General features: G+C 40.1%; 1 pseudogene; it reads left to right on the top strand.

The window, feature by feature from the left end:
- Positions 1–2,490: 2,490 nt before the first annotated feature.
- LOC133980047 (fibroblast growth factor 12-like) lies at positions 2,491–20,573 on the top strand (annotated as a pseudogene).
- Positions 20,574–20,796: the final 223 nt, after the last annotated feature.

The raw sequence follows: 20,796 nt of genomic DNA, 5'->3' as shown, positions 1-20,796 counted from the left end.
CATTAAGATAAATAAAGGTAAACAAATAACAGCTAGTAGTAGTAGAACACTTTAGATCCTCATAAAAACACGCTGCAGTGAACGCATCGTGTGTTGAAGCTGCAGATCTGACGAGACGTTCAGGCTCCGCTGCGGCGTTAAAGATGCAGCAGGCATGAAGATGCTTTTATATAACGCGCAGGCTGTGTGTGTGTGTGTGTGTGTGTGTGTGTGTGTGTGTGTGTGAGTGTGTGTGTGTGTGTATGTGTGTGTGTGTGTGTGTGTGTGTGTGTGAGTGTGTGTGTGTGTGTATGTGTGTGTGTGTGTGTGTGTGTGTGTGTGTGTGTGTGTGTGTGTGTGCAGCCGAGGTTGAACATTTTTATTTTAACACAGATTTTTTCATGGAGGTTTGATAGAAACATGAGAGGAGACAAACAGTGAAGGAGCTGATGACCAAAACAAATCCAGGTCTTCACATTTAAACACAACATCTAAACGAGTCTGTGTTCAAAATGATATAAAACAAGATAAATTAATTTTATATATATATCTCTATATTAGAAATGTGTCAAAATCAACCGTTTCAGGCAAAACAAAGGCAAAATGTGACAGTTTAAACTTCTTAAATGAGAGAATTTGCTTCTTATTTTTGTCTAAACGATGTAACAAGATACATTAATTCAAAATATATTTCTATATTAGAAAAATCAACCATTTCCAACCATTAATTAATCCTTTTCTGGCAAAAAAGTGTCAAAATGTAATGGTTTTAACTTCTTAAATGAGAGAATTTGCATCTTATTTTTGTCCAAATGACATAAATTGAATATTTTTGGCTATTTTTGACTAATTTCATGACTTCTAAATGACGTGTAGTTTTCAGTTTTCTCATATTTTAGGGACAAAACAAAACTTAAAAGCTGTAGTCAGATCCTGTGGTGGTCCAGTTGCATTGTGGGAAATGTAGGCATCAAGAAAAAGAGGAGTACTGGACTAAAATAAAGAAGATATTTTTGCTTCAGTTGCATCGATTTTCATCATTTTCTATAAAGAAACTGAGATGGTGAATGTGTGGATACGAAGAGCGAACTGCCAGCTTCTGTCCAGTTGCATTGTGGGAATTGTAGGCACCAAGAAAAGAAGAGTGTGGACTAAAAAAAGAAAAGGATATTTCTGCTTCAGTTGCATCGACTTTCATCCTTTCTTTAAAAAAAGAAACTGCGTCTCTGTGAGTGTTGACGGCTCGTTTAAAGCCGAGCTGATTTTTTAATCGCCGTGAAAATGAAACCGGAAACGAATCTGTCGTGTTTCTGCGGATCAGAGACGATGAAGAAGAAGAAGAAGTGATGAAGCTGGAGTGGTCTGATGTGGGAGCAACATGAAACATCAGGCTGAATATTTTTAGGAGCTTCTTCCACACCTCCATCACTCTGTCTCTCCTCTCTCTCTCTCTCTCTCTCTCTCTCTCCCTCTCTCTCTCTCTCTCTGTCTCTCTCTCTCTCTCTCTCTTTCTCTCTCTCTCTCTCTCTCTCTCTCTCTCTCTCTCTCTCTCTCTCTCTCTCTCTCTCTCTTTCTCTCTCTCTCTCTCTCTCTCTCTCTCTCTCTCAGCCTCTCATCACATTCAGCAGCTCTCAGCCTGCGAGGAGGACGAAGAGAGGAGGAGGAAAGTAAAATAGAGCAGCAGCAGCAGCGAGTCGAGGAGGACGATTTGTAATCTGCAGGATTCTCTCGTTGACACTTTTGGGATTATTTTCAAATTGGTCGTCGTCTTCTTCTTCTTCTCCTCCTGCAACTCTTCCTCTGTGATTTCTGTGATTCTCTGAAAAGTTGGAGAAGAAAACGGGGACGAAAAAAAAAACCTCCAGCAGATGAAATAAATATTGATTATCGGAGCTGCTGCGGTGCATTCATCGGTTGGTGGATGCATCGTCGGTGAAGCTCCTGCAGCCAACTGGAGCCTGAACGCATCTTTACAAGAAAAGATCTCTGCTGTTTCTTCTTCATTCATGAATAAATGTTGTGCATGCTGCTTCATGGAGGTGTGAAAGTTCAGTTTGTTTCACTTCAGCTCTCCATCTTCTCATTGTTCACGATCATCATAGAACTTTTCTCGTCTTTCGTCACATCTATTCGTTCATGTTTCACAAAGTTTTTCTTGAGATCGGTCGTGCTGAGTCGAAGCTGCGTCGCCCTCCGGTGGTGGGAATGAAAACTGCAGGATGTAAAACGTTGAATATCTTCTAGAGGACGCTTCGTTTCCCCGTCTGTGATGAAACCAAAAAAACATTCAGGACGTATTTTAACATCTCAGAGTTGAAGGGTTGAAGGTTTGTGGACATGCAGACGTCAGCAGCTGCTTGCTAACGAGGATCTGAAGCAGTTTGAAGCCGTTTGAAGCCGTTTGACACGATGGAGCGACTTTAAGCAAAAACGTTGATTAAGAAACACTTTGAGACTCTCTAGCAGGAGCAGATATTTTGTCCTCGGTGGATCCGCCCAGCTCTCGGGGAGATGGCGGCGGCCATCGCCAGCTCCCTGATCCGACAGAGGCGGCAGGCCCGCGAGTCCAACAGTGAAAAAGTCGCCAGCAATAAGAGACGCTCGAGTCCCAGCAAAGACCCGAGGTCTCTGTGTGAGAGACACATCTTCAGCGTCTTCAGCAAAGTTCGCTTCTGCAGCGGAAAGAAAAAGACCCGTCCGCCGGAAACCAGGTGAGTCTGCTTCCTGTCAGGTGACTGAAGGAGGAGGATCCGCTGATTAGAGATGATTCTGAAGGAGTCTTCTTCTTCTTCTGTTTGGAGAATCTCAGTTTGAGGCGTAAACGTGTTTGAAGCCCCTCCTTCCAAAGCGACGTAGATGAATGATATTTGGTATGCATGTGTATCAGATCTAGACTTAGAAAAAAGTCTCTTGGCGCCACAATGTAAGTCCAACAGGAAGTCGGCTATTTTTAATTTAATTTGCAATGTTGGCGCTGTTTTTTACCGTTCCCTATCAGATCTGCTGCAGTCTGGATCAGGTTGCAGCCAGGCGGGGAGTTCTGGTCCTCTGAAATGAGGCCAACGCTGAAGTAACTTTAAACTGCATTCTATCAAAAGGCCACCAGGGGGCGACCGTTTTGGTGTCAAAAGGACTTCCGTCTCTATACAAGTCAATGGAGAATTCACCAACTTCTCACTTGATTTCTAACCTCAGTAAACGTTTTCAAATGTGTTTATGGTCTCAATCGCTAGTTTAAAAGCCTTCTTCAATGCAGTATGATGTTCATTTGGGACATTTTGGCCTCCCTGATTTTATATGTGACGATAAAGCAGGGTATGCATTAGGGCGTGGCTACGTGGTGATTCACAGGTTGATTGGTTCACAGGTTCAGGAGGGCGCCTCATGCTCCTCCTGATGCCCATATAAGTAGAATTATTCTTTATTCTTATTAAATAAATGTCAAATTGGCTTTATGCTTAAGATGTTTTTACTTTATTTACGTTAATATCTGAGTAACGACGGCAAAACGCAAATACAAACATACGAAACATCTAACAAACGTCTGTTTAAATAAATGTAAAGAAACATTTATTCTCTTTATATTTGAGCTGCTGTATTCATATTCAGTATATTCATATTTTAAACTCTCCACATTGTGAGACTTTAACACTTAATTCACTAAAATCTTCGCTGCAGATTTTTTTCAGCATCATCGTTTTTTTTTTATTTCACATCTGCAGAAAAAGAAGCTGAATGTTTTTATTTATCATCCAACAGTTTAAATATTTAATGCTGTTATTAAAAAACATGAATTAGTTTTTGGTTTAGTGATGATGTCAGCAGGCTGCGTTTCCTCCGGAGACGTTTGGCTTCATGTAAGAGAATAAAAAGATGGAATATAAGAGCCCGGACCGCTGGACGACTTTATGAGCTGCGTGTCTCATTATTTCTAATATCTAACATGTTACTGAATACATATATTACTGTTTTTAATTCTTTAAATCAATATTTTTTATATATATTTAGCAGATAAATCATGATGTGAGTTTATTTGGAGCACACATGCAGCTTAAATGGAGTCACAGTACCAATTAAACCCACTTTATTCATCAAATATCTTTATTTTATATTCCAACATCTACATGAACTAATGAATACATTTTACAATGAGAGATAAATGTTGCTTTATAAGAAATTATCTCCCTTATAAATCATGTCAGTATCCATGAAACACAGCTGGACTTAGATCTTAGGAAGGAAGTAAGGAAGTAAGGAGAGAGGCGGAGGACGGAAGGAAGGAAGGAACGAAGGAAGGAAGGAAGGAATGATGGACAGAAGGAAGGAAGGAAGGTAGGAAGGAAAAAAGGAAAGGAAGAGGGAAGGAAGGAAGGTGGGAAGGAAGGAATGATGGACAGAAGGAAGGAAAGTAGGAAGGAAAAAAGGAAGGAAGGAGTGAAGGAAAGACAGAGGAAGGAAGGAGGGAAGGAAAGAAAGAGGGAAGGAAGGAAGGAAAGAGGGAAGGAAGGAAGGCAGGAAGGAAGGGAGGGAGGAAGGAAGAGAGGAAGGAAGGAAGGAAGGACAGATGGAGGGATCATTTACCCTTACAGCTGAATTTAGATGTTAGGAAGGAAGGAAGGAAGGAAGGAAGGAAGGTAGGAAAGAAGGAAGGAAGGAAGGAAAGAGGGAAGGAAGGAAGGACAGATGGAGGGAACATTTACCCCAACAGCTGAAAACATTGGTTAGAAAATTAGAAAAGTCATCAAATGTAATAAGTTACATTACTTTGATGAAGTAATTGAAATAGTTACATTACTTATTACATTATAAATAGAGTAACTAGTAATCTATTAAGTTTCCATAGTAACCATCACAACACTGAACGCTGCAAAAAGTTCACTTCATATTTATTCTGTGTAAAAAAACCCAACGAATATTTTTTTTTGCAGAGTCTGAAATATTAATAAGAGAGGAACCGTAGAGGAGTGAAAGTTTCTAGAAAAGAGAAGAAGTGAGCGAGTTTGATCTGATCTGGTTTTAAAGGATGTTTAACCTTCCTGTCGTCCTCCCGGGTCAAATTGACCCCGTCTGTTTTGACCTTCTTTCCTCCCTTCCTTCCTTCCGTCTGTCCTCCCCCCACCTTCCTTCTTTCCTCTTTCCTTCTTTCCTCCCTCCCTTCTTTCCTCCCCCCACATTCCTTCTTTCCTCTTTCCTTCCTTCCTTCTTTCCTTCCTCCATCCCCATTTCTTCCTTCCTTCTTTCCTTCCTTCCTTTCCTTCCTTCCTTCCTTCTGTCCTTCCTGTCTCCCTCCCTCCTTCTTTCCTTCCTTCCTTTCCTTCCTCCCTTCCTTCTTTCCTCCCCCCACCTTCCTTCTTTCCTCTTTCCTTCCTTCCTCCCTTACTCTTTTCTTTTCTCCCTCTCTCTCCCTCCCTCCTCCCTCCCTTCCTTCTTTCCCTTCCTTCCTTCCTTCCTTCCCTCCTTCCTTCCTTCCTTCCTCCCTCCCTCCTTTCCTTCTTCCTCCCTTCCTTCCTTGACTCGAGGACAACAGGATGTTTAAAGCTGTGTGTGCTTCAGGAGGCAGCATGTGATGATGAGGTGTTAAAACTCTCAGCTCCTCACTAAACAGCGTGACACACACTTATAAATATAGTTTCTGCGGATAAAAAACAAAAAGCAAACCTCTGGATTAGTGACAAACACACAGGATGAAAGCAGAGAAGATACATCAGCACTGTTAGTAAAATCATCATATTTAAAGGCATTCTTCGTCAGTATTGAGGGATTTAATACGCAAATATTTAGGTTAAATTAACAGATTAATAGGGATGCTCGATATTTTCTGCCGATATCCGATATTCCGATATTGTCCAACTCTTAATTTCCGATACCGATATTTGCAGGCTTTTTACACCAAAACTGTTAAATAACAACATAACATATCTCCTACTGATGAATTAACACATTATGCCTAATTTTATTGTGATGCTCCACTGGATGCAAACATAAATGCAACATGGCTCCACATGTAAACACTGTCTGTGCAAAATAAGAGAACAACTTCAACTTAAGTTATGGAACAAAGTTCCAATATATCACTGCCATATTTATTATGCTGCTTTGCAGTCATTTACTATCCGTAGGGACACTTGGAAATAGTTCCAACCACAGACATACGCCCCGTTTCTGGAGGCGGGACCTTTATAGGAACGTCCTCTCACTCGCTCCTCTAAGCTGTTGTGTCTCCAGCAGAGTAGGACCCAGATAGGACCCAGATAGGACCCAGATAGGACCCAGATAGGACCCAGATAAGACCCACCGGAATCTGCAGAGTAGGATCCAGATAGGACCCAGATAGGACCCAGATAGGACCCAGATAGGACCCAGATAGGACCCAGATAGGACCCAGATAGGACCCACCGGACTCTGACGGTGACGTCACAGAGTCGACTCGCCGAAAACATAACAGAAACTGACAACGAGGAGATAAACCTTCTGTTTGTGTGTTCGTGTACATGGCGGTGGACGCTATGAACTTGTTAGCTATGGTTAGCCACGGTTAGCGACCCACGAGTCTAGCGTGTTGTTGTTAAACGTCATCAAGCGCCGGTAAACGTCCCATGCTGCGTTCATGCAGGCTCGGAAATGCTGAAACCTACAGAACAAATATCGGTTATAAAAACCTGATACCGATACTTCCCGATATTACATTTTTAAGTGAATATCGGCCGATAATATCGGACATCCCTACAGATTAATAATATTAATAAACTGTGATGAAACAAGTTGCTCATTAACTAAAACTGTATAAATGTGACTCTCACTAAAATATATGAAATTAGACGTTTTTAAGGACTTTTAAGCACATTAAAAACAAGCAACAAGAAGAATAGTTTCAACCCTGATTACAGATCAATAATGTTTAAAATATAACACAAAATATATAAGATATAAGAGTAAATGTGCAGTCCTAACCTCATACTGTGGTTATTTATCTGCTGCAATCATTAATTTTAAAGTTATAAACACCAGAATATCAGATGTGTAAAACCAGCCAATCAGAATGCACACAGACTTGATTGACAGCCTTGTCGTCCAATAGAATTCTTTACAGTTTTTTACAGTGATTTATGGCTTTTATTCAGTAATATTTCAACCCAAACTTTTATTTCACTCATTAACAGAGATTGTAAAGGTTGTTAAATGTTTATTTTTATCAATAAGAAAGAAAAATGAACGTTTGTTTTGTCTGACTTGGTTAAAGAAACGATGCTGTTCTTGGTTACTGTTGCTAAGGGACAGGATGCTGACGTTTTTGGACAGACAGACGAGGTTAGGGTTAGCGTAGCTTAGCACAAAGACTGGAAACAGAGGGAAACTGTTAGCTTCCTCCCAAAACATGATGAAGGTGAACAGATGAAGAGAAAAATGAAGTGAAGGTTTGAGTCACGAGAAAAAGCTGCAAACTCTCTCTCTCTCTCTCTCTCTCTCTCTCTCTCTCTCTCTCTCTCTCTCTCTCTCTCTCAGTGTGAATATTAAGTAGCACAGCACGCTGCTCCACATTAGCTTCTCTCTGTATTTTTGGTCTATTTCTGCTGTGATGAGTCCTTCTGGCCCACATTGTCATCTGGAGCATCACCTCGTCTCCTCGTGTGTGTGTGTGTGTGTGTGTGTGTGTGTGTGTGTGTGTGTGTGTGTGTGTGTGTGTGTGTGTGTGTGTGTGTGAAGGACTCTTCAGGATTTCATCTCCAGCAGTGGAGGACAAATGAAGAGAGATAAGATAAAGATGATGATTATATAGATCAGGGGTGTCAAACATAAGGCTCGCGGGCCAGAATCGGCCCACTGGATAACTCTCCTTCTGCTGCTTCAGAGGTTTTATTTCCACCCTGACCACAAAAACAATGAATACATATTTATATCATTTGAAATGACATTTGCACCATTTTTTTTACCAAAAGTAAGACTGAATGCTCCTGAAAATGTCAAATGGTGTAACCACAAAAGAATGATACATATTACGTATTTTATCCTCCTAGAGAGAAAGAAAGAAAGAAAGAAGAAGAAGAAAGAAAGAAAGAAAGAAAGAAAAGAAAGAAAGAAAGAAAGAAAGAAAGAAAGAAAGAAAGAAAGGAAGGAAGGAAGGAAGAAGCAAGGAAAGAAAGAAAGAAAGATGAAGGAGGAAGAGGAGAAAGAAAGAAGGAAAGAAAGAAAGGAAGGAAGGTAGAAAGAAAGAAAGAAAAAAGAAAACACAAAGTTGGAGGAGGAGAGAAAGAAAGAAAGATAAAGGAGGAAGGAAGGAAGAAGGACTGAAAGAAAGAATGAAGGAAGGAAGGACTGAAAGGAAGAAAAAAGACAGAAAGAAATTTAATTTAAAGTTAATAATGTAAGATCATGCCAAACTAGTTGATATGGTGTTTTATTGACAATTTACTGTTTTTAAGCAAGTTGAATTATTTGGTACAAAGTTTTTATGGTTACACCACTTAGACATTTTTGCCATAATCCTCTAATATATTCTCTCTAAATGGATTAAAAGCAGAAATTTGATGCTGGGTCCACAAAAAAAGAATGTGTGAAGTTATTCATACGTTTATTTTCATATTTTAACCCTTTAAATTTAAACTAAACCACATGGACACATAAAAACGTCATTAACCCACAATCACACTATATTATGATCTCCTGTTATCTAAAACTAGATAATATGACATTTGACAAATGACAATTATTTCTATTAACCCTCCTGTTGTCATGAAATGGTTTCTAAACTGTATCCTGACTAAACTTTGACCAGTTTGTTTTAATCCATCAACATATTTTCCTCTGATCTTAAATTTAGTTAAAATAATTCATAATTTCTGCTTTTTTTAACTAAAAAATGAGATATAATTTCATTTAAATGAGGTCATAATTTAAAAATAAAATAAGTGTAAAGTTGGAATGAAGTTGGCTGTATAAGGTCTAACATAGAATTCGGTTATAATTTATACTTTATGCTTTTATTTAATTAAATTGACCCAGTCAGACAAATGTAATGCAGTAAGACATCATGGAGGTCAAACTCCCCACTTTATTACATTATCAGGTTTTATTACATTTTTTATTGAGTTATGAGAGTTAGTCTTATTAAAACCCTCCTGTTGTCCTCGAGTCAAAGAAGGAAGGAAGGAAGGAAGGAAGGGAGGAAGGAAGGGAGGGAGGGAGGGAGGGAGGGAGGAAGAAGAAGGAAGGGAGGAAGAAGGAAGGGAGGGAGGGAGGAAGGGAGGAAGGAAGGGAGGGAGGGAGGGAGGGGAGGAAGGAAGGAAAGGAAGAAGGAAGGAAGGAAGGAAAGGAGGGAGGAAGGAAAAGAGGAAGGAAGGAGGGAAGGAGGGAGGGAGGAAGGAAGAAAGGAAGGAAGGAGGGAAGGAAATGAAGAAGGGAGGAAGGAAGGACAGAGGAAAGAAGGAAGGGAGGAAGATGGGAAGGAAAGAAGGAGGGAGGAAGGAATGAAGGAGGGAGGAAGGAAGGAAGGAAGAACCACATGGACACAAAAAAACATCATTGACCCAGATATCAGATTATTAACCAAATATATGATATCAGACTTTTATCAGTTCCTAATATCAGTATCAACATCTCAGGCTGTTCATCTGTTCTGTAAATAGATGGTTTATTATAGTAAGGTTATAATATATTTATTATTTATAGCTTAATATGTAATATTTAACTGTAAGTGTCTCTTGATCTAAATGAGTTGGACAGCTCTGTTATAGATAACGTGAGCAGACAGCTGATAAAACAGAGATAAAAATGGAATAAGAAGAGATGAGAGTCGGATAAAAGCAAGACAACATGTCACAGATGGAATATTTTAGTCGAGCAGAATATTAAAAGCAGTGAAAGATGAAAACAGGAAGTGTGCTGTCATGTGAAAGAAGAGAGAAGCAGCAGCAGAGAGGTGAAGAGGTGAAGCAGCAGCAGAGTGTTTTACATCAAATATCATCCTGAGAGTGAATTATACATGATGAGAGTTAGAGTGGACACATGTAGACCTGTGTGTGTGTGTGTGTGTGTGTGTGTGTGTGTGTGTGTGTGTGTGTGTGTGTGTGTGTGTGTGTGTGTGTGTGTGTTAAGATAATCAGTGGGATGATTGAAATGTAGAAAACTGTTCCCATTCACTGTGCTCAAACACACACACACACACACACACATTCACACACACACACACACACACACACACACGTTCAGGCTCCTGCAGCTTCTTCCAGAGGACGGGTGTGTAACCAGTACAGTTCAGTGATGAGCCGTCCTTCAGTCTGGAGGGACGAGCTTAATGATTGTGTGTGTGTGTGTGTGTGTGTGTGTGTGTAGGTGTGTAGTCATGTCTGTGTGTGTGTGTGAGTGTGTAGGTGTGCAGTCATGTGTGTGTGTAGAGGAAGTAGACGACGGGGCTAAGCTCACGTCTTTGTGGTTCTACTGTGCTGACGGCCGAGTCTCACAGATACTGAGACCCAAGGTCCTGTGTGTGTGTGTGTGTGTTAACCTGACTGTGTGTGTGGTGTGTTTACCTGACTGTGTGTGTGTGTGTGTGTGTGTGTGTGTGTTAACCTGATTGTGTGTGTGTGTGTTAACCTGACTGTGTGTGTGTTAACCTGACTGTGTGTGTGTTAACCTGACTGTGTCTATGTGTGTGTGTGTGTGTGTGTGTGTTAACCTGAATGTGTGTGTGTGTGTGTGTGTGTGTGTGTGTGTGTGTGTGTGTGTGTTAACCTGACTGTGTGTGTGTGTGTGTTTCAGAGCCGCAGCTGAAGGGCATCGTGACGCGTCTCTTCAGTGAGCAGGGTTTCTTCCTGCAGATGCAACCAGACGGAACCATCAGTGGAAACAAGGACGAGAACAGTGACAACAGTGAGTTTAACTCCACCCCGGCTCACATGTTCCCACATATCAAACACACCTCGAAGGTCCAACTCCACCCGGCTCACATGTTCACACATATCAAACACACCTCGAAGGTCCAACTCCACCCGGCTCACATGTTCCCACATATCAAACGCACCTCGCAGGTCCAACTCCACCCGGCTCACATGTTCCCACATATCACTACCACTACTACTACCACTACTACTACAAAAAGTACTACTTCTATCTCTACTACTACTATAACTACTATTAGTACTGTTACAACTACCACTATAACTACTACTACATAAAGTACTACTACTACTTCTACTACTACTACTACTACATAAAGTACTACTACTACTCCATAAAGTACTACTACTACTACTACTACTACTACTACTCCATAAAGTACTACTACTACTACTAAATAAAATACTACTACTACTCCATAAAGTACTACTACTACCACTACTACTACTACTACTACTCCATAAAGTACTACTACTACTACTACTACTACTACTACTCCATAAAGTACTACTACTACTACTACTACTACTACATAAAGTACTACTACTTCTCCTACTACTACTACTATTACTACTACTATTAGTACTGTTACAACTACCACTATAACTACTACTACTCCTCCATAAAGTACTACTACTACTACTACTCCATAAAGTAGTACTACTACTACTCCATAAAGTACTACTACTACTACTACTACTACATAAAGTACTACTACTTCTCCTACTACTACTACTACTATTACTACTACTACTACATAAAGTACTACTACTACTACTACTACTACTACTACTACATAAAGTACTACTACTTCTACTACTACTACTACTCCATAAAGTACTACTACTACTACTAAATAAAATACTACTACTACTCCATAAAGTACTACTACTACCACTACTACTACTACTACTACTCCATAAAGTACTACTACTACTACTACTACTACTACTACTCCATAAAGTACTACTACTACTACTACTACTACTACATAAAGTACTACTACTTCTCCTACTACTACTACTATTACTACTACTATTAGTACTGTTACAACTACCACTATAACTACTACTACTCCTCCATAAAGTACTACTACTACTACTACTCCATAAAGTAGTACTACTACTACTCCATAAAGTACTACTACTACTACTACTACTACATAAAGTACTACTACTTCTCCTACTACTACTACTACTATTACTACTACTACTACATAAAGTACTACTACTACTACTACTACTACTACTTCTACTACTACTACTACTACATAAAGTACTACTACTTCTCCTACTACTACTACTATTACTACTACTACTACATAAAGTACTACTACTACTACTACTACTACTACTACTACATAAAGTACTACTACTTCTCCTACTACTACTACTATTACTACTACTACTACATAAAGTACTACTACTACTACTACTACTACTACCTCTACTACTACTACTACTACATAAAGTACTACTACTACTTCTACTAATACTACTACTCCATAAAGTACTACTACTACTCCATAAAGTACTACTACTACTACTCCTCCATTAGAAGGTGTTAACAGTGTGAGCAGGAGGAACGATCACAGACACCTGACGGCTGGTTTTAGGTTTTTAAGACTAAACATCGCTGAGGTTCGACTCCCGGCTGCAGAATTTATGTTTTTCTGTTTCTTCTCTCGGACCGGCTGGATGAGCTCAGGATTACAGATCCTGCTGCTTCCTTTAAATCCTTTAGGTTTGGAGAGAAAAAAAGAGGACAAGAGAGGAGGAGGAGATGTTTTGAATTTCCCTCTCTCCCCCCCCTCTGTCTCACTCCCCCTCTCTCTCAGATCATCTCTGAGTTAAATAAAGGAGGATTAACAACAACAAGCCATCGCCACAGGCCTCCTTCCTCCTCCACCTCCTCCTCATCCTCACCCACACTGCAGCTCTTCTGTCCCCGAGGATAAATCACCTCTCATCACTTCAACAACCCCCCCCCCCCCCCCCCCCCCCCCCCCCCCCCCCCCACCCACAATCTCTCTGTTATTCAGTGTCTTTTTCTCTCGTTTTATCAGCGTCGAGCGTCACATCCAGCTTGGCAGAACAACGATTTTTAAACCTGAAACACTGTGAAGTGCTGCGATGTCATGTTGTGTTTGAGTGAGCACGTATTTTAAGATATTTTAAGCCCAGGATGAGTTTCTAAATATAATCTACCTTTTTGTTGTGTTCAGTTAGTTTGAAGAAAAAACATCCAAAGATCAAGAATCACTTTAACCCTTACTTTACTGAAGTGACCCAGATTATACACAAATGGGTTTAATGGTTATAATTAAAGCTACTGTTGAGGTTTTGCTGTTTCCTTCACTGTCAGTAAATGAATCCTCCTGTTAACTTCCTGTTGGCTGTGCAACTTTTTGATGTTTCTAAAGCATAAAGGTAGAAATTAACCTTTTTTAGCCATGTATAACTTGTAATGTAATAATATCCTGATAATTTAACCTTCCTCTCGTCCTCCCGGGTCAAATTGACCCTGTCTGTTTTGACTGTTCCTTCTTTCCTTCCTTCCTCTTTTCCTTTCTCCCTCCTCTCTTCCTTCCTTCCTTCCTTCCTTCCTTCCTTCCTTCCTTCCTTCCTTCCTTCCTCCCTCCTTCTCTTTTTCCTCCCTCCATCCCCCTTTCTTCCTTCCTTCTGTCCTTCTTTCCTCCCTCCCTCCTTTTTTCCTTGCCTCCTTCCTTCCTTCCTTCCTTCCTTCCTCCCTCCGTCCTTCTTTCCTTCCTTCCTACCTTCTTCCCTTCCCTCTTTCCTCTGTCCTTCCTTCCTTCCTTTCCTTCCTCCCTCCCTTCCTTCTTCCTTTCCTTCTTACTTCCTTTCCTTCTTACTTTCCTTCCTCCCTCCCTCCCTCCCTCCCTCCCTTCCTTCCTTCCTCCTTTCCTCCTCTCCCTTTCTTCCTTCTTCCCCCCTTCCTTCCTTCCTTCGTTCCTTCCTTCCTCCCTTCCTTTCTTCCTCCCTTCCTTCCTTCCTTCCTTCCTCCTTTCCTCCCTCCCTTTCTTCCTTCTTCCTCCTTTCCTTCCTTCCTTCCTTCCTTCCTCCCTTCCTTTCTTCCTTCTTCCTCCCATTCCTTCCTTCCTTCCTTCTTTGACTCGAGGACAAACAGGAGGGTTAATAAGAATATCTCATAACTCAATAAAAAATGTAATAAAACCTGATAATGTAATAAAGTGGGAGTTGACACTCCATGATGTCTTTACTGCATTACATTTGTCCGACTGGGTCAATTTTAATTAGTTAGTAAATAAGCATAAAGTATAAAATTATCACCTAATTCTATGTTAGACCTTGCTTAGCCAACTTCATTCCAACTTTACACTTATTTTGGGGAAATTATGGCCTAATTTAAATGAAAATTATACTAAACAAATATTAATATGAACAGTATGTAAGAGTTAAAACATTTGAGCTGTCTGTACCTCTTCAGTAACACCAAGTCTCTCTCTCTCTCTCTTCTCTCTCTCTCTCTCTCTCTCTCTCTCTCTCTATTCTCTCTCTCTCTTCTCTCTCTATCTCTCTCTCTGTCTCTCTCTCTCTCTGTCATCTCTCTCTCTGTCTCTCTCTCTCTCTCTCTCTCTCTCTCTCTCTCTCTGTCTCTCTCTCTCTCTCTCTCTCTCTCCCCCTCTCTCTCTCTCTCTCTCTCTCTCTCTGTCTCTCTCTCTCTCTCTCACTCTCTCTCCGTCTCTCTGTATCTGTCTCTGTCTCTCTGTCTCTCTCTATCTCTCCTCTCTTGCTCTCTGTTTCTCTCTCTCTCTGTGTGTCTCTCTCTCCCTCTCTCTCTCTCTCTCTCTCTCCTCCCTCTCTCTCTCTCTCTCTCTCTCTCTCTCTCCCTCTCTCTCTGCCTCCAGCTCTCTTTAACCTGATCCCAGTAGGCTTGAGGGTTGTGGCCATCCAGGGAGTGAAGGCTGGACTCTACGTGGCGATGAACGCGGAGGGATTCCTCTACACATCAGTAAGAAAAGCTCACTCAGCCGCCCGTCCTCTGGAGTTTTCCATTAAACATTTGGCAGTTTGCAGAGAGTTGATTCAGGCTCCTAAATAATAGACGATACGTTTTTAGGATATTGTGATGGAGATGTAACATGGGATAAAAATAAGATTTAACTGAGTGCATGAGTGTAGAAAGACATGTGAGCTGCAGTTTGCGTGCTGTGTATCTAACATGCATCCATGACTTTTACTGCTGATAAAAAGGTGCACAAAATACTGTAAAAATCTGCATTTATCAGTATCTCAGGCTGTTTTATTGCCTGGCTTTGAGATGGAGTGATTTCACTGTGACGCAGCTGGAGTCTGCTACTTTAACAAAAAAACAAAAAAAAACACTCTGCGACCTTTTTAAAAAGTTATGAAGTACATGCAGATTTGAAGGGATTTGAAACTTGAATTTGAAAATGGACGACTTCCTGTTGGCGTTAGGGGTATGGGTCCAAGAGACTTTTCTTGTGCGTCTTTACATTATACATGGGTGTACCAAATTTCATTCATCTATGTCAATCTGGAGCGAGGGGCTCAATTTTTTTAATTTTCTAGTGGGTGCAGTGGCGCCATTTGGCCAACACTTCCTGTTTTTATGGCGAAACATTGAAAATTACCGCATTGCCACGGCAACCAGGTATAACGAGAGGAAAAAGATTTTGATAACTTTTCATCTCCAATGTCTGACTGATGATTTTTAGTGAATTTTTAAGTTGCTTGGATTAAATCTGTAGGACGAGCTTGTTAAAGTGCGATGCGTGGAAATTGCGAATATGGCGCCAAAATCGGAAATTTGAAGCAAAATGGGCCGACTTCCTGTTAGAGTTAGGGTATGGGTCCAATAGACTTTCTTGTGCGTCTGGTCACGATATATAAGTGTACTAAATTTTGTTGATCTACGTCAATCTGGAGCAAGGGGTTCAATTATTTAAATTTGCCTCGTGAGCCATTTTGCAACGCTTATTTTCGCAACCCATAAAATATCAAATTTTTCACCGGGTCTGGTACATGTGCAAATTTTCGTGAGTTTTTGGGGCATGTTTAGGCTGCCAAAACTGCATTTGTTGGCCCTCATAATAAAGTTAATAACAGCAGGACAGAGGATCAGTCTGCAGCACAGACAGACTGCAGATACTCACTGTTGTATTGCTGCTCCGCCTCACTGAGTCCATTCAGCATCCATTATTCATGTCTGCTACTTCCATAAAAGTTTAAAATGCTATTCTTCAGTCGCACGGCATAAAAGACGAGATGGAGTGATGTGGAAGAAGGAGAGAGCGAGAGATGAGAGAGATGATGGAGATATAAAGTAGTTTTTACTGCAGGAATCCTCCTCAGGCAGTTTCTCAGTAAGTTCATTTTAAAGGCAGTAAAACATCTTTTTAACAAAGATAGAAACATAAATACTTGATTATATTTACATGTAACTTTTGTAAGGTTTAAGAAAAAATCTATTAAAAATCCTTCTCTATTGGTCTGATTTTAAATTATTATAATAAAAATTATTATAGTTGGTGTTTTGTGAACTTGTGAAACTGCATGTTTTTCGTGCATTTTTTGTCAGTAGCAAATGTTTTAATTTAATAGTTTGATGAAAGTTTTCAAAGCAGACGATGAAACAATTAGTTAATAATTAGTATAAACAACAATTTAGATTTGAGTATTTAGTGATTTATTAAAATTTAAGATATTATCAATGAATATTTTTGGGGGGGTTTGGACAAAATGACATTTAAAAATTAAACTTGCCTAAAAATTTTAGGCAAGTTTATTTCGTGAAATTAAACATTTTATCCTTTAATAATGAAACTTTTCTGCTGAGACGTTAAAGTGATGATGCAGCAGAAACTGTGAGAACAGGTTTCTACATTGTGTGTGTTTGTTCTGCTCTGATTGGCTCCCTGCTCCTCCTTTCAACCACCTGTTATATCCAGAAGGCACGCACACACACACACACACACACACACACACACACACACACACACACACACACACACACACACACACACACACACACACACACACACACATACACCTGTTATATCTGCAGGGGGCTACAAAGAGCTAAATTTAGATTCTGTTTGCCTTTAATAGTCCAGATTTAACATCTTGGATCCCAGTTTGTCTCCAGTTAGTCTGATTGTTTCTTCAGCTTGTTGTTACTGTGTTTCTGAAACTTATGTTAAACTTGTCTAGGGAAACAAATATGATGAAATAAAATCATCTTCTTTTCAAATCAGGCTAAACAAAAAAAGCTCAAATCTGCAGCTCGTCTGATCTTTACAACACAATTTCATCCAGATTCCTGTTTCCAGGTGTAATAGTGAAGTATTACAGTATGAAGTATCACAGTATCACAGTATTACAGTATAAAGTATTACAGTATGAAATATTACAGTATGAAGTATTACAGTATGAAGTATCACAGTATCACAGTATTACAGTATGAAATATTACAGTATGAAGTATTACAGTATCACAGTATTACAGTATAAAGTATTACAGTATAAAGTATTACAGTATTACAGTATTACAGTATTACAGTATAAAGTATTACAGTATTTCAGTATTACAGTATTACAGTATAAAGTATTACAGTATTACAGTATGAAGTATTACAGTATAAAGTATTACAGGATTACAGTATAAAGTATTACAGTATTACAGTATAAAGTATTACAGTATTACAGTATAAAGTATTACAGTATCACAGTATTACAGTATTACAGTATTACAGTATGAAGTATTACAGTATGAAGTATTACAGTATAAAGTATTACAGTATTACAGTATAAAGTATTACAGTATGAAGTATTACAGTATGAAGTATTACAGTATAAAGTATTACAGTATTACAGTATAAAGTATTACAGTATTACAGTATTACAGTATGAAGTATTACAGTATTACAGTATGAAGTATTACAGTATAAAGTATTACAGTATTACAGTATTACAGTATTACAGTATTACAGTATGAAGTATTACAGTATGAAGTATTACAGTATAAAGTATTACAGTATTACAGTATAAAGTATTACAGTATGAAGTATTACAGTATCACAGTATTACAGTATAAAGTATTACAGTATGAAGTATTACAGTATGAAGTATTACAGTATAAAGTATTACAGTATGAAGTATTACAGTATAAAGTATTACAGTATGAAGTATTACAGTATAAAGTATTACAGTATGAAGTATTACAGTATAAAGTATTACAGTATTACAGTATAAAGTATTACAGTATGAAGTATTACAGTATCCCAGTATTACAGTATGAAGTATTACAGTATTACAGTATGAAGTATTACAGTATGAAGTATTACAGTATTACAGTATGAAGTATGAAATATTACACACATTAAAAAACTAACACCTATAGAAACTTTTCAAACCACTCCTGCAGTATAATCTACTTTCCTACTGCCAATAAGTCTGATTAGTATTTTACAAACTCCAAAAAAATGGCTCTGCAATAAATAGAAATGGGAGACAAATATCAATATCGGCAGACAGGTATAATTGTGCATCGTCTGCATAGAGATGGCCACAGATGGGTTGTAGCTGCTGTGGCAGTGGGCCAATCACATATCGCGTTACATTGAAGAACGCTTGCTGTTGATTGGCTGAGAGCAAGTCCATACAAATAGTCATATTTTCTAGCTCTGGGTGCAGAAAGGATCGATTGCAGGTATCGATTGACGAGAGATGTTTAGATACGACTTGGTATTGATTTACTTCGGTCAGGGTTTTTTATACGTTTGTGGAACAACTGCTTGTCAGTCCTTTTTGATTTTTTCACTCAAATATACTTCAGTAAAACATCATCTGGACTTCAGTATTATTTGTGGACGTGTCACAGATAAGAGCCTACTAAGTCTCTCAGGGGCCTTTTGGAAAAGTAGTCGCTACACACTGTAATCTCTCCACTGTCCTGATAGTAAAGGCACAAAATCACACAAAATCGTATTAAGTAATGTTAATTCAAACTTGTTTTCTGTCTGTTTGTGTGTCAGGATGTCTTCACAGCAGAGTGCAAGTTCAAGGAGTCGGTGTTCGAGAACTACTACGTCATCTACTCGTCCACGCTGTACCGGCAGCACGAGTCGGGCCGCGCCTGGTTCCTGGGCCTCAACAAGGACGGAGTCATCATGAAGGGAAACCGAGTGAAGAAAACCAAACCCTGCTCACACTTTGTCCCCAGACCCATCGAAGGTGAAACACCGACGCCAGTTTGTGTCAGAGTCAGATATCAGTTTCATCTCCAGTGCAGCGAGGATGTGTTGATCCAGGCGATAAACTACACTCAAGATTCACCTTCGGGTTGTCCTCCCGGGTCCTTCTTTCCTCCCTTCCTTCCTTCCGTCTGTCCTTCCTCCCTCCCTCCTTCTCTCTTTCTTTCCTTCCTCTCTCTTTCCTCCCATCCTGCTTTCCTTCCTCCATCCCTCCTTCTTCCCTTCCTTCCTACCTTCCTCTCTTCCTTCTTTCCTCTGTTCTTCTTTCCTTCCTTCCTCCCTTCCTTTTTTCCTCCCTCCGTCCTTCCTTCCTTCTTTCCTCCTTCCTTCCTTCCTTCGTCCCTTCCTTCCTTCCTTCCTCCCTCCTTTACTTCCTTCTTCCTTCCTTCCTTCCTTCCTTCCTTCCTTCCTTCCTTCTTTCCTCTGTCCTTCTTTCCTTCCTTCTCTCCTTTTCTTCCTTCCTTCCTTCCCTCCTCCCTCCCTCTCTCCTTTCCTTCCTTCTTCCTCCCTTCCTCCCTCCCTTCCTTCCTTCCTCCTTTCCTTCCTTCCTTCTTCCTCCCTTCCATCCTTCCTTCTTCCTCCATTCCATCCTTCCTTCCTTCCTCCCTTCCTTCCTTAACTCGAGGACAACAGGAGGGTTAATTTAATAATTTCTGCTTGTAGAGTGCAGAACTCAGTTTTTATCAAGAGAGACAAGCAGAGCGCTAAAGAAGCAATATGAGATTCACTTAGTGTTGTTTTGTCAGTGTGTCGGCAGTTAAAGGGTTGGTTGTCCTCACAGTTATCAGGTAGTACAGACTGCAGTTAAAGGGTTGGTTGTCCTCACAGTTATCTGGTAGTACAGACTGCAGTGTGAAGGGTCAGAGCTCAGAGCCGAACCCATCAGCAGGGAGCAGAGGTCTGAGTCTGAGGACAAACTTAAGCTCTAATATCACAGATGGAGGTTTAACAGGAAACATGAAGCTCCGTCTCTGCTTTCAGCCGCTCTGCCCCCCCCCTCCCCCTCCTCCTCCCCATCACATCTATATATATATATATATTTATTACATACAGTACACACATATCTGTATATTTATACTCTCATTGCTCAGTTTAATGAAGCAGTTTTTCACACTAATATAAATATTCAGCATATTATCAGACTTGCACAATTTGATTATCTTAGTTTGTTCATACTGATGTTTATTTGTTGGATATCTGTGATTATCCTCACGCTGTTTGTTGTCACATTTAATTAATAAAACCATTTCCTTCCAATGTCCCCCCCCCCTCCCCCCTCTCTTCCTTCAGTCTGTATGTATAAGGAGCCGTCGCTGCACGAGCTCGAGGAGAAGCTGCTGAAGACCTCGCGGAGCCCGACGATGAACAGCGAGGGCCGGGCGGGGAACCTGGACCAAGAGGAGGAGGAGCAGCCGGAGGAAACCACAGAGCAGGACGGGTCATAGCCTGCAGCGCCCCCCGCAGGAGGAGGAGGAGGCGAACTCCCATTTTAACACTCCCTCTGTTCAGCAACAACAACAACAGCAACTACAACCACACCAACGACAACAACCGCCATGACGACGGCGACTACGACGAAAACAAAGAAAAAAAGAAGCTTAAAAAAAAAAAAAAAAGCGGGGGAGGGGGAGGGGGGGTGTTCTTGCTCGTGATGAAATATTTTAAATC

The sequence above is a fragment of the Scomber scombrus genome, chromosome 5 (genome assembly GCF_963691925.1).
Source record: "Scomber scombrus chromosome 5, fScoSco1.1, whole genome shotgun sequence".
NCBI classification, from domain to species: domain Eukaryota; kingdom Metazoa; phylum Chordata; class Actinopteri; order Scombriformes; family Scombridae; genus Scomber; species Scomber scombrus.
Note: the sequence above shows the minus strand (reverse complement) of the source record. Positions and strands in the feature narration are given on the sequence as shown.